Source organism: Petromyzon marinus, chromosome 62 (assembly GCF_048934315.1).
Source record: "Petromyzon marinus isolate PM22_M1 ecotype Great Lakes invasive population chromosome 62, UKy_Petmar_22M1.pri1.0, whole genome shotgun sequence".
NCBI classification, from domain to species: domain Eukaryota; kingdom Metazoa; phylum Chordata; class Hyperoartia; order Petromyzontiformes; family Petromyzontidae; genus Petromyzon; species Petromyzon marinus.
The window spans coordinates 930,239-942,650 of NC_133728.1; the positions used below are offsets into that span (position 1 = coordinate 930,239).

The following is a 12,412-nucleotide window of genomic DNA, read 5'->3' on the forward strand; positions in this document are numbered from 1 at the left end:
TGGTGTTAGTATTGGTGGTGTTAGTACTGGTGGTGATGTTAGTATTGGTGGTGGTGTTAGTATTAGTGGTGATGTTAGTATTAGTGGTGGTGTTATTATTGGTGGTGGTCATGTTAGTATTGGTGGTGGTCATGTTAGTATTGGTGGTGGTGATGTTAGTATTGGTGGTGGTGATGTTAGTATTGGTGGTGATGATGTTAGTATTGGTGATGATGGTGTTAGTATTGGTGGTGATGGTGTTAGTATTGGTGGTGGTGTTAGTATTGGTGGTGGTGTTAGTGTTGATGGTGATGTTAGTATTGGTGATGATGTTAGTATTAGTGGTGATGTTAGTATTGGTGGTGGTGTTAGTATTGGTGGTGATGTTAGTATTGGTGGTGGTGTTAGTATTGGTGGTGATGTTAGTATTGGTGGTGATGTTAGTATTGGTGGTGATGATGTTAGTATTGGTGGAGATGTTAGTATTGGTGGTGGTGTTAGTATTGGTGGTGGTGTTAGTATTGGTAGTGATGTCAGTATTGGTGGTGGTGTTAGTATTGGCGGTGGTGTTAGTATTAGTGGTGGTGTTAGTATTGGTGGTGGTGTTAGTGTTGGTGGTGATGTTAGTATTGGTGGTGGTGGTGTTAGTATTGGTGGTGGTGTTAGTATTGGTGGTGATGATGTTAGTATTGGTGGTGATGTTAGTATTGGTGGTGGTGATGTTAGTATTGGTGGAGATGTTAGTGTTGGTGGTCATGTTAGTATTGGTGGTGGTGTTAGTATTGGTGGTGGTGTTAGTATTGGTGGTGGTGTTAGTATTGGTGGTGGTGTTAGTATTGGTGGTGATGTTAGTATTGGTGCTGGTGTTAGTATTGGTGGTGATGTTAGTATTGGTGGTGATGTTAGTATTGGTGGTGATGTTAGTATTAGTGGTGATGTTAGTATTGGTGGTGATGTTAGTATTGGTGGTTGTGTTAGTATTGGTGGTGATGTTAGTATTGGTGGTGATGTTAGTATTGGTGGTGGTGTTAGTATTGGTGGTGGTGTTAGTATTGGTGGTGATGTTAGTATTGGTGGTGGTGTTAGTATTGGTGGTGATGCCAGTATTGGTGGTGGTGTTAGTATTGGTGGTGGTGTTAGTATTGGTGGTGGTGATGTTAGTATTGGTGGTGATGCCAGTATTGGTGATGATGTTAGTATTGGTGGTGGTGTTAGTATTGGTAGTGGTGTTAGTATTGGTGGTGGTGTTAGTATTAGTGGTGGTGTTAGTATTAGTGGTGATGTTAGTATTGGTGGTGGTGTTAGTATTGGTGGTGGTGATGTTAGTATTGGTGGTGATGTTAGTATTAGTGGTGGTGTTAGTATTGGTGGTGGTGATGTTAGTATTGGTGGTGATGCCAGTATTGGTGATGATGTTAGTATTGGTGCTGGTGTTAGTATTAGTGGTGGTGTTAGTATTGGTGCTGGTGTTAGTATTAGTGGTGGTGTTAGTATTGGTGGTGATGTTAGTATTGGTGGTGGTGTTAGTATTGGTGGTGATGTTAGTATTGGTGCTGGTGGCGGCGATGATCCCGGCACAGCGGAACTCCGCCAGTCCGCGCCCATAGTGGACGACCGTAACGCCGGCGGAAGTTCGTTTCGGTGATTGTCAAAGGGAAACGTTTCCCCCTCTCTCTGCGCGATGCCGCGAGGCACCAGCCGGGCCCTTGCGGGAAGAGTCGAGCGTGTGGAGGATTCCAGGGGGAAATGCCAACTCCACCCCTGTAGCTCCACCCCTGCAGCTCCACCCCTGCAGCTCCACCCCTGCAGCTCCACCCCTGCAGCTCCACCCCTGCAGCTCCACCCCTGCAGCTCCACCCCTGCAGCTCCACCCCTGTAGCTCCACCCCTGTAGCTCCACCACCCCGTGCCTGCGACACAAATTCGCGGCTTCCACTCGGCCGCGTTCCGCAGCGGATGCCGGGAAGTGGGTGGCTCGCCGCCCGTGATCCACGCCGCCGCGGGGACCACGGGCGGTCATTTTTATACTCCTGCGGTCGCTCGTGGTGGTGGTGGCGGTGGCGGTGGTGGCGGTGGTGGTGCGGAGGTGGTGTGGTGGTGGTGTGGTGGTGGTGTGGTGGTGGTGTGGTGGTGGTGTGGTGGTGGCGGCGATGTGATGGTGGTGTGGAGGTGGTGGCGGTGGTGGATGTGGTGGCGGTGGTGGTGGTGTGGAGGTGGTGGCGGTGGTGGTGTGGTGGTGGTGTGATGGTGGCGGTGGTGGTGTGGTGGTGGTGTGGTGGTGGTGTGGTGGTGGCGGCGGTGGTGGTGTGGTGGTGGTGGCGGTGTGGTGGTGGTGGTGGTGTGGTGGTGGTGGCGGTGTGGTGGTGGTGGCGGTGTGGTGGTGGTAGCGGTGTGGTGGTGGTGGCGGTGTGGTGGTGGTGGCGGTGTGGTGGTGGTGTGGTGGTGGCGATATCCGTGACGGTCGCTGTGAAGAGGGAGGATGGATCGCACCCATGACATTGACTGCGGCTCAGCTTGGCAGTGGCTGATGATAGTCGTGGTCTTGATGATGGTAGTGATGCTGATGTTGATGGTAGTGATAGTGATGTTGTATGTGATGGTAGTAATGGTGATGATGGTAGTGATGGTGATCCTGTAGGTGATGGTAGTGATGGTGATGATGGTAGTGATGGTGATGCTGTAGGTGATGGTAGTGATGATGATGATGGTAGTGATGGTGATGCTGTAGGTGATGGTAGTAATGATGATGATGGTAGTGATAGTGATGTTGTAGGTGATAGTAGTAGTGATGATGATGGTAGTGATGATGATTTTGGTCGTGATGGTGATGATGGTAGTGATGGTGATGCTGTACAGTGAGGGAGAAAAGTATTTGATCCCCTGCTGATTTTGTATGTTTGCCCACTGACAAAGAAATTATCAGTCTATAATTTTAATGGTAGGTTTATTTGAACAGTGAGAGACAGAATAACAACAAAATCCAGAAAACCGCATGTCAAAAATTGTATACATTTATTTGCTTTTTAATGAGGGAAATAAGTATTTGACCCCTCTACAAAACTTGACTTAGTACTTGGTGGCAAAACCCTTGTTGGCAATCACAGAGGTCAGACGTTTCTTGTAGTTTGCCACCAGGTTTGCACACATCTCAGGAGGGATTTTGTCCCACTCCTCTTTGCAGATCTTCTCCAAGTCATTAAGGTTTCGAGCTGACGTTTGGCAACTCGAACCTTCAGCTCCCTCCACAGACTTTCTATGGGATTAAGGTCTGGAGACTGGCTAGGCCACTCCAGGACCTTAATGTGCTTCTTCTTGAGCCACTCCTTTGTTGCCTTGGCCGTGTGTTTTGGGTCATTGTCATGCTGGAATACCCATCCACGACCCATTTTCAATGCCCTGGCTGAGGGAAGGAGGTTCTCACCCAAGATTTGACGGTACATGGCCCCGTCCATCGTCCCTTTGATACGGTGAAGTTGTCCTGTCCCCTTAGCAGAAAAACACCCCCAAAGCATAATGTTTCCAACTCCATGTTTGACGGTGGGGATGGTGTTCTTGGGGTCATAGGCAGCATTCCTCCTCCTCCAAACATGGCGAGTTGAGTTGATGCCAAAGAGCTCCATTTTGGTCTCATCTGACCACAACACTTTCACCCAGTTTTCCTCTGAATCATTCAGATGTTCATTGGCAAACTTTAGACGGGCATGTATATGTGCTTTCTTGAGCAGGGAGACCTTGTGGCGCTGCAGGATTTCAGTCCTTCACGGCGTAGTGTGTTACCAATTGTTTTCTTGGTGACTATGGTCCCAGCTGCCTTGAGATCATTGACAAGATCCTCCCGTGTACTTCTGGGCTGATTCCTCACCGTTCTCATGATCATTGCAACTCCACGAGGTGAGATCTTGCATGGAGCCCCAGGCTGAGGGAGATTGACAGTTCTTTTGTGTTTCTTCCATTTGCGAATAATCGCACCAACTGTTGTCACCTTCTCACCAAGCTGCTTGGCAATGGTCCTGTAGCCTATTCGAGCCTTGTGTAGGTCTACAATCTTGTCCCTGACATCCTTGGAGAGCTCTTTGGTCTTGGCCATGGTGGAGAGTTTGGAATCTGATTGATTGATTGCTTCTGTGGACAGGTGTCTTTTATACAGGTAACAAGCTGAGATTAGGAGCACTCCCTTGAAGAGTGTGCTCCTAATCTCAGCTCGTTACCTGTATAAAGGACACCTGGGAGCCAGAAATCTTTCTTATTGAGAGGGGGTCAAATACTTATTTCCCTCATTAAAATGCAAATCAATTTATAACGTTTTTGACATGCGTTTTTCTGGATTTCGTTGTTGTTATTCTGTCTCTCACTGTTCAAATAAACCTACCATTAAAATTATAGACTGATCATTTCTTTGTCAGTGGGCAAACGTACAAAATAAGCAGGGGATCAATTACTTTTTTCCCTCACTGTAGGTGATGGTAGTAATGATGATGATGGTAGTGATGGTGATGCTGTAGGTGATGGTAGTAATGATGATGGTAGTAATGATGATGGTAGTGATGGTGATGCTGTAGGTGATGGTAGTAGTGATGATGATGGTAGTGATGGTGATGCTGTAGGTGATGGTAGTAATGATGATGATGGTAGTGATGATGATGATGGTAGTGATAGTGATGTTGTAGGTGATGGTAGTAGTGATGATGATGGTAGTGATAGTGATGCTGTATGTGATGGTAGTAATGATGATGATGGTAGTAATGATGATGATGGTAGTGATGATGATGATGGTAGCGATAGTGATGCTGTAGGTGATGGTAGTAATGATGATGATGGTAGTGATAGTGATGCTGTAGGTGATGGTAGTAATGATGATGATGGTAGTGATGATGGTAGTTATAGTGATGTTGTAGGTGATGGTAGTAGTGATGATGATGGTAGTGATAGTGATGCTGTAGGTGATGGTAGTAATGACGATGATGGTAGTGATGATGGTAGTAATGATGATGATGGTAGTGATAGTGATGCTGTAGGTGATGGTAGTAATGATGATGATGGTAGTGATAGTGATGCTGTAGGTGATGGTAGTAATGATGATGATGGTAGTGATGATGTTGGTAGTGATAGTGATGTTGTAGGTGATGGTAGTAGTGATGATGATGGTAGTGATGATGATGGTAGTGATGATGATGATGGTAGTGATAGATATGCTGTAGGTGATGGTAGTAATGATGATGATGGTAGTGATGATGTTGGTAGTGATAGTGATGTTGTAGGTGATGGTAGTAGTGATGATGATGGTAGTGATGATGATGATGGTAGTGATAGATATGCTGTAGGTGATGGTAGTAATGATGATGATGGTAGTGATGGTGATGCTGTAGGTGATGGTATTAATGATGATGATGATGGTAGTGATGGTGATGGTAGTAATGATGATGATGGTAGTGATGGTGATGCTGTAGGTGATGGTAGTAATGATGATGATGGTAGTGATGGTGATGCTGTAGGTAATGGTAGTGATGCAGAGGCTCGCGGTTTGAATCTGGCGGGTCGCCCTGGTGAACACCGCGGTGGCTTTGCCCGTTAGCCGTACAACCACCAATCAGTACCACCGCAGCTACGCTCACCGCCTTCCGCCTCGCGCACGGCTGGACGGTTACAGTTTTGCCAAATTCGAAAGATTGCACCGCGAAATTACTCAATGGGGATCGCGCAGCAGGGGTGGCATCAGCGGTGGTATCAGCCGTAGTATCAGCAGTAGTATCAGCAGTAGCAGCAGCATCAGTAACAGCAGCAGTATCAACAGCAGCAGTAGCAGCATCAGTTGCAGCGGTAGCAGCAGTATCAGTAGCCGCAGTAGCAGCAGCAGTAGTAGCAGTAGTATCAGTAGCAGCAGTAGTATCAGTAGCAGCAGTATCATCAGCAGTAGTAGCAGCAGTATCATCAGCAGTAGTAGCAGCAGTATCATCAGCAGCAGCAGTAGTAGCAGCAGTATCATCATCATCATCAGCAGTAGTAGCAGCAGTATCATCATCAGTAGTAGTAGCAGTATCATCATCAGCAGTAGTAGCAGCAGCATCATCAGCAGTAGTAGCAGCAGCATCATCATCAGCAGTAGTAGCAGCAGCATCATCATCAGCAGTAGTAGCAGCAGCATCATCATCAGCAGTAGTAGTAGCAGTATCATCATCAGCAGTAGTAGCAGTAGTATCATAATCAGCAGTAGTAGCAGCAGTATCATCAGCAGTAGTAGCAGCAGTATCATCATCAGCAGTAGTAGCAGCAGTAGTAGCAGGAGTATTATCGGCAGTAGTAGCAGCAGCAGCAGTATCATCATCAGCAGTAGTAGCAGCAGTATCATCATCATCAGCAGTAGTAGTAGCAGCAGTATCATCAGCAGTAGTAGCAGCAGCAGTATCATCATCAGCAGTCGTAGCAGCAGCAGTATCATCATCAGCAGGAGGAGCAGCAGTATCATCATCAGCAGTAGTAGCAGCAGTATCATCAGCAGTAGTAGCAGCGGTATCATCATCAGCAGTAGTAGCAGTATCATCATCAGCAGTAGTAGCAGCAGTATCATCAGCAGTAGTAGCAGTATCATCATCATCAGTAGTAGTAGCAGTATCATCAGCAGTAGTAGCAGTATCATCATCATCAGCAGTTGTAGTAGCAGCAGCTCCGCGTGAGCAGGGAGCTGCTACTGCTGCTTCTGCTGCTACTGATACTACTGCTGCTACTACTACTGATACTCCTACTGCTGCTACTACTACTGCTGCTACTGATACTACTACTGATACTACTACTACTGCTGCTACTACTGATACTACTGCTGCTACTGATACTACTGCTGCTGCTACTACTGATACTACTGCTACTATTTCTGCTGCTACTACTACTGATACTGCTGCTACTACTGCTGCTACTACTGCTACTGCTGCTACTACTGCTGCTACTACTACTACTGATTCTACTGCTGCTACTACTACTGCTGCTACTACTACTGCTGCTACTGCTGCTACTACTACTACTGATTCTGCTACTACTGCTACTACTGCTACTGCTGCTACTACTGCTACTGCTGCTACTACTACAACTGCTACTACTGCTACTACTACTGCTGCTACTGCTGCTACTGCTACTACTGCTGCTACTACTGCTGCTACTACTACTGATACTACTGCTGCTACTACTGCTACTACTACTACTGATACTACTGCTACTACTACTACTGATACTACTGCTGCTGCTGCCTGTGTGAGGGGCACAACAGCGGTGGCGCCTTCCTTCTTCTTGACGACCGGGGGGGTTGCCCCGGCCCACACGGCCCCAGCGCCACGCGTGCCACATCAGCGTCGTGATTGTTGTTGTCGTCGTCATCACTGCCGCCACTGTGCGGAACGGCATGGACACGCGTCCGCACGTCCGTGGATGCGCGCGTGCAGTGTTAGCGGGCGGAACCGGTCCTGGGCCTCCCCTAGGTGGACTCGGCCTCAAATGTGTACCCGGTGTGGCGGTGTGCAGTAAACATCGCCACTAGGGAGACAAAGGCGGCCGGGCGTGGTGCTGGCCACCCGCCCCCTCGCGTGCCGTGCCGGCCTTCGTAGGCGCTGCTCGCTAGCAGCACTTGCCCCTACAGTCTGTTGAGGCTACGCGGGGGGGTGGGCTCTTTGTCTTTGTTTGTATTGTTCACGAGCGAGAGAGAGAGACACCCAGACCCAGGACTTGAACACAGTACAAGTATCTCAGCGTTGCTGGCACAAAGTCACTGACACGGCCATGATGAACCCCCTGAGAGTGACACGCACACACACACACACACGTGTGAGTGTGTGTGTAAGGACGTGCGCCTGCATGTGTGTATGATGGCAGAGGGTGTGTGTGTGCATGTAAACGGGTGAGAGTGTGTGCAGCATGCCTGCACATTCTGGCCGTGGGCGTGCGTGCGTGCTTGTGTGAGCGTGCGTGTTGTGCATTATTGTGTGTGCATGCGTGAGTGTGCATGTGAGTGTGCTTGTGCATGCTTGCGCGTGCATTCTCGTGCATGCGAGCGTGCGTGCGTAAGCGTGCAGGAGCGTGCGTGCTTCTGCGAGCGCGTGCGTGCGTGTTGATGCTGGCAGAGCGTGTGTCTCGTGCGTCACTGCCCTCACCCCCCAAGCCTCCTCATCCCCGGGTCTCGTTTCAGCGCTCGCTGCCGCTGCGTATGGCCCGGTTATGAATACTCTTGGCTGCGATTTCACCTCTGACGGTGTGGGGCCTGTGTCAGGCTCCGAGCCAGCGACGTCGACGGGCCTGGGTTCGATCCCCGGTTTCGGGGATCGAACCCAGGGCCGAGTGGGGTTCACGATGGCGGTGTGGAGTTCACGATGGCCGTGTAGGGTTCACGATGGCCTTGTGGGGTTCACGATGGTGGTGTAGGGTTCACGATGGCCGTGTGGAGTTCACGATGGCCGTGCGGGGTTCACGATGGCCGTGTAGGGTTCACGATGGCCTTGTGGGGTTCACGATGGCCGTGCGGGGTTCACGATGGCCGTGTAGGGTTCACGATGGCCTTGTGGGGTTCACGATGGACGTGTCAGGTTCACGATGGTGGTGTGGAGTTCACGATGACCGTGTCAGGTTCACGATGGCCGTGTAGGGTTCACGATGGCCGTGTGGGGTTCACGATGGCCGTGTGGGGTTCACGATGACCGTGTAGGGTTCACGATGGCCGTGTGGGGTTCACGATGGCCGTGTCAGGTTCACGATGGCCGTGTGGGGTTCACGATGGCCGTGTGGGGTTCACGATGGCCGTGTGGGGTTCACGATGGCCGTGTCGTACGCAACGGAGGTACAGTCTGAATTCAGTCCCTGGCTCTGGGCTGCCTCTATCTCAGGGGGATTCGGCTGTTAATCCCAGTGCTTATGTGCTGGTGAGACAAAGGTGGCCTGGGCCACACCACCCCCGCGTCGTGCGCCGTGCCTACCTTAATTGGCGCTCGCTGACAGCAATAGACCTGACTGGCATGTGACAGAGGGGGACGAAGTGGCGGGGGGGGGGGTCTTAGTGTTCTTGTGTCCAACGCCTTACCCCCCTTGTCATACACCCCCCCTAGTACACGAGGGTGGAGGCGGCATGCTGAGGAAGAGTTAATCTCAGTGGCATCTCGAGAGACCACGAATCTCAATGTCCTCTCGCGTGGCTGTATCAAGGACTTTGGTCATGAGAGAGAGAGAGATGGGGAGAGACGGCGAATCTCAGTGCGGGTGCAGGGTGGTGGTGGTGGGGGCGGTGGTTGTGTAGCGCTGCATCGAGCTCCCAACCCGGTGACCCCGGTTCGATGCCCGCTCACGAACAAATAAGCGGTCCTGAGCCTCCCCTAGGTCGACTCAACCTTAAACGAGCATCTCGTGTGGTGCGGTGTACAAACAAAAACAACGTCAGCACTGGGGAGACAAAGGCGGCCGGCCGGGCGAAGTTGCTGGGCACCCATCCCCTTCGCGTGCCGTGCCGGCCTTCATAGGTGCAACTCGCTTGCAGCACTTGCCCCAACAGCTTGCGTAGGCTACACGGGGGGACCTTTGTCTTTGTGTGTGTGTGCGTATTTATGTGTGCACACGAATGTGCATGTGTGTGTGTGCACGCTAATGTGTGTGTACACACTAATGTGTGTATGTGTGTGTACACATTAATGTGTGTCTGTGTGTGTACACACTCATGTGTGTCTGTGTGTTTGTGTACACACTAATGTGTCTGTGTGTGTGTACACACTCATGTGTGTCTGTGTGTTTGTGTACACACTAATGTGTCTGTGTGTGTGTACACACTAATGTGTCTGTGTGTGTGTACACACTCATGTGTGTGTGTACACACTAATGTGTGTCTGTGTGTGTACACACTAATATGTGTCTGTGTGTGTGTACACACTAATGTGTGTGTACACACTAATGTGTGTGTACACACTAATGTGTGTCTGTGTGTGTACACACTAATATGTGTGTGTACACACTAATGTGTGTCTGTGTGTGTGTACACACTAATATGTGTGTCTACACACTAATGTGTGTCTGTGTGTGTGTACACACTAATGTGTGTCTGTGTGTGTGTGTACACACTAATGTGTGTCTATGTGTGTGTACACACTAATGTGTGTCTGTGTGTGTACACACTAATGTGTGTCTGTGTGTGTACACACTAATATGTGTGTGTACACACTAATGTGTGTCTGTGTGTGTGTACACACCAATGTGTGTGTGTACACACTAATGTGTGTCTATGTGTGTGTACACACTAATGTGTGTCTCTGTGTGTGTTGCTTTTGTGTTTCCTACAAAGGCCGAGCTCATCTGGGATCGGCTCGTCAAGTCTGAATCCATCTCCTGGTAAGAGATCCATGAACTCGTGCTCGGCTAATCTCCCTGGCAGGGGGGGTATTGAGTTGGTGATTTGGTGGGTGGGTGAGTGGGTGGGTTAGAGGATGGGTGGGTGGGTTAGAGGATGGGTGGGTGGGTGAGTGGGTGGGTTAGAGGATGGGTGGGTGGGTGAGTGAGCGGGTGAGTCGATGGGTGATTTTGGTGAAGAGGTGGGCGATTGTGAGTCATTGGGTGAGTGAGTAGGTGAGTGAATGGGGAGATTGCACGATTGGGTGAGTGGATGGTTGAATGGGTGGGTGAGTGATTAGGTGAGTGGATGGTTGAATGGGTGGGTGAGTGAGTGCATGAGTGAGTGGGTGACTGTGAATTTGGGAGTGGGTGTGTGGCTGATTTCATGGGTGAATGTGAGTGAGCGAGTGGGTAAGTGAGTGAGCAACTAAATATGTGAGTGCATGGGTGAGTGTCTGTTAGTGAGTGAGTGGATTACACAGTGAGTGAGTGGATCACACAGTGAGTGAGTGAGTGGATCACACAGTGAGTGAGTGAGTGGATCACACAGTGAGTGAGTGAGTGGATCACACAGTGAGTGAGTGAGTGGATCACACAGTGAGTGGATCACACAGTGAGTGAGTGGATCACACAGTGAGTGAGTGGCTCACACAGTGAGTGAGTGGCTCACACAGTGAGTGAGTGGATCACACAGTGAGTGAGTGGATCACACAGTGAGTGAGTGGCTCACGCAGTGAGCGAGTGGCTCACGCAGTGAGTGAGTGAATCACTGTGAGTGGATCACTGTAAGTGGATCACAAAGTGAGTGAGTGGATCACAGAGTGGGTGAGTGGATCATAGAGTGAGTGAGTGGATCACACAGTGAGCAAGTGGCTCACACAGTGAGTGAGTGGATCACAGAGTGGGTGAGTGGATCATAGAGTGAGTGAGTGAATCACAGAGTGAGTGAGTGGATCACAGAGTGGGTGAGTGGATCATAGAGTGAGTGAGTGGATCACATAGTCAGCGAGTGGCTCACACAGTGAGCGAGTGACTCACGCAGTGAGTGAGTGAATCACAGAGTGAGTGAGTGGCTCACACAGTGAGTGAGTGGCTCACACAGTGAGTGAGTGGATCACTGTGAGTAAGTGGATCACAGAGTGAGTGAGTGGATCACAGAGTGAGTGAGTGGATCACAGAGTGGGTGAGTGGATCGTAGAGTGAGTGAGTGGATCACACAGTGAGTGAGTGGATCACACAGTGAGTGGCTCACACAGTGAGTGAGTGGATCACACAGTGAGTGAGTGGATCACAGAGTGAGTGGATCACAGAGTGAGTGAGTGGCTCACACAGTGAGTAAGTGGATCACAGAGTGAGTGAGTGGATCACAGAGTGAGTGAGTGGATCACAGAGTGAGTGAGTGGATCACAGAGTGGGTGAGTGGATCATAGAGTGAGTGAGTGGATCACACAGTGAGTGAGTGGCTCACACAGTGAGTGAGTGGATCACACAGTGAGTGAGTGGATCACACAGTGAGTGAGTGGATCACACAGTGAGTGAGTGGATCACACAGTGAGTGAGTGGCTCACGGAGTGAGTGAGTGGATCACTGAGTGAGTGAGTGGATCACACAGTGAGTGAGTGGATCACACAGTGAGTGAGTGGATCACACAGTGAGTGAGTGGCTCACACAGTGAGTGAGTGGATCACAGAGTGAGTGGCTCACAGAGTGAGTGGATCACTGAGTGAGTGGATCACTGAGTGAGTGAGTGGATCACACAGTGAGTGAGTGGATCACACAGTGAGTGAGTGGATCACACAGTGAGCGAGTGGATCACACAGTGAGCGAGTGGATCACAGAGTGAGTGAGTGGATCACAGAGTGAGTGAGTGGCTCACGCAGTGAGTGAGTGGATCACACGGTGAGTGAGTGGATCACACAGTGAGTGAGTGGCTCACACAGTGAGTGAGTGGCTCACACAGTGAGTGAGTGGCTCACACAGTGAGTGAGTGGCTCACACAGTGAGTGAGTGATTGGCTCACACAGTGAGTGAGTGGCTCACACAGTGAGTGAGTGGATCACACAGTGAGTGAGTGGCTCACACAGTGAGTG

The 12,412-nt window shown here is 50.1% G+C and overlaps 1 protein-coding gene across 1 annotated transcript in view; it reads left to right on the forward strand.

Annotated features, from left to right (window-relative positions):
- Positions 1 to 12,412, forward strand: part of LOC116955845 (uncharacterized) — a 117,727-nt gene that overhangs the window by 32,799 nt on the left and 72,516 nt on the right. Inside the window, 1 exon segment of the mRNA XM_076053794.1 lies at positions 10,276 to 10,322. The gene's annotated coding sequence lies outside the window, so the exon portion shown is untranslated.